We start from the raw sequence: 1877 nt of genomic DNA, 5'->3' as shown, positions 1-1877 counted from the left end.
GACTCAGTAGGGCTACAAAACAGAAAGAAGGTATCTTTCTCATCACTGCCTTTTAAACTTTCTCCCTTTGAGTCACCCTTTCCCAGATTCTGGATGCGACCTTAGCCAGGTAGCATAACTCTCTGTCACTCTTAGATATGAATTCTTTCTTTCTGTCTCTCTCCCTTCCCTCTTTTAGGTTAGTAAATGTCTAGTTCAGTCGAATTCCCAACCTCACATTTTGTAAATCCAATTTTAAAGTTCCTTTCTCCCCAGGTGTGAAGCAGGCTTGGGACCTGCTTTGGGAAGAGGACCTGCTCTTTGATTCCTCTTCTCCTACCTGGCTCTTTTCCTCCTGAATGTTCTACCTCTGGCTCCTCCAGGGTTTGAGGCAGGAGAAAGTCTGGGCTCTCCTGGGGCGGGGGCAGGGGGATGTTGATGTACTTGCAGTTTCCTTATTGCTAGCAGTACTTCTCTGGCTGGGCACTCTCCCCCATGCCCATCTCCAAACCAGAATTTCTGCCAGTTCACATTTAGCCTTTTTTTCATTTTGTTGGGCTCACCTTCTGCCCTAAGCGGTCATTTTGGATGAAACCCTTTTCTAGGAGACTCAGGGCTGGAGGAAGTTGGGGACAAGCCATGGGAGGAGGCAGGGGACAGGCTGTGGGAGGAGGCAGGGGACAGGCTGTGGGAGGAGGCAGGGGACAGGCTGTGGGAGGAGGCAGGGGACAGGCTGTGGGAGGAGGCAGGCTCTGCATCTCAACAAGCTCCCAGAGAGCAGCTGTTTCCAGGTCACCCCCAGCTCTTCCCTCTGCCATTAGGCTGGCCGGACTCTTGTTTTAAGACTTTATTTCAGGCATGTTTCTGTTAAGAGTCATAGGATTGTTGGGCCAGCAGCCAAAATTCTACAAGTGTCTCTCTTGAAGCTTCTCCCATGCCCCCCCACCCCATTCCACCTTCCCGTCCCTGTACTTGGAAATGCCCCAGTATCCTTCAAAGATTTCTTAATCAATCCTCCATTGGCTGATCAGTTCCCTTGGGATGAGATTTGCAAGACTCATTTGAACCCTCCTCTTTGTAATCCTAGCACCTTGCTCTGTGGTGTGGGTACAAGTGGCATCTATTGTTCTTAATCCTGAGGCTATGTCAAAACTGAGACAGCAGGAAAGCATCACCTCAATATTTTCTTGCTCATTGTTTGCATAATTTTAATGAATACAGTCACTGGCCACATTACTTTCCCAGCCCCCATCCAAGAGAAATAAAATGCTGTCCATTTTACCTAAAAAAATTAGAATATTTTGTAAATCAGCCCATGTCTTGAGTTCCTATGTCTTAGGCAATATTAAATAGTCAAACAATTCCTTCCTCAATATTCTACAGGAAATGTGGGGCCTTTTATCTTCTTTTGGTCTAAAAAATCTCAACCAGCTTTCAAATGCTTGAATGAGGCCCAAACATTTAACTATTCAGTGGAAATTTGGAAGTATTGTACAAAAGGCTCAGCAAAGTGGAAAGCCCTCTGACCACTTTCAAAATAATCGCAGCAAACAGCAGTTAGGGATGCATTCTATTTCTTCCCAATTGTTCAAAGCTCACCCAGACCTAACAGGAGCTCCCATGCTTATTAGAAAGAAAGTGGACGACATCTAAACTGCTCCTTACTTTGATATGTGACTGTCAGGTTGCAAATAATGTGCCTGCAGAAGAAAATTGCCTCCCGGTGTACCTGGAGATGAAATTTTAAAAAATGTTTCTTCCTCCTTCCTTTTCTCTTTCCATTTACTCAGCATTACGTGCTGCAGCTGTTAAGTTTCTGAAGATGAAGGAATAGTTTATGGGAGTCTGGTGGGGATCAGTCTGAACCAAGAGAAAAGTAGGTAATAGTATTAAGTATT

The sequence above is a fragment of the Tamandua tetradactyla genome, chromosome 8, assembly GCF_023851605.1.
Source record: "Tamandua tetradactyla isolate mTamTet1 chromosome 8, mTamTet1.pri, whole genome shotgun sequence".
NCBI classification, from domain to species: domain Eukaryota; kingdom Metazoa; phylum Chordata; class Mammalia; order Pilosa; family Myrmecophagidae; genus Tamandua; species Tamandua tetradactyla.
This window is presented reverse-complemented; position numbering follows the sequence as displayed.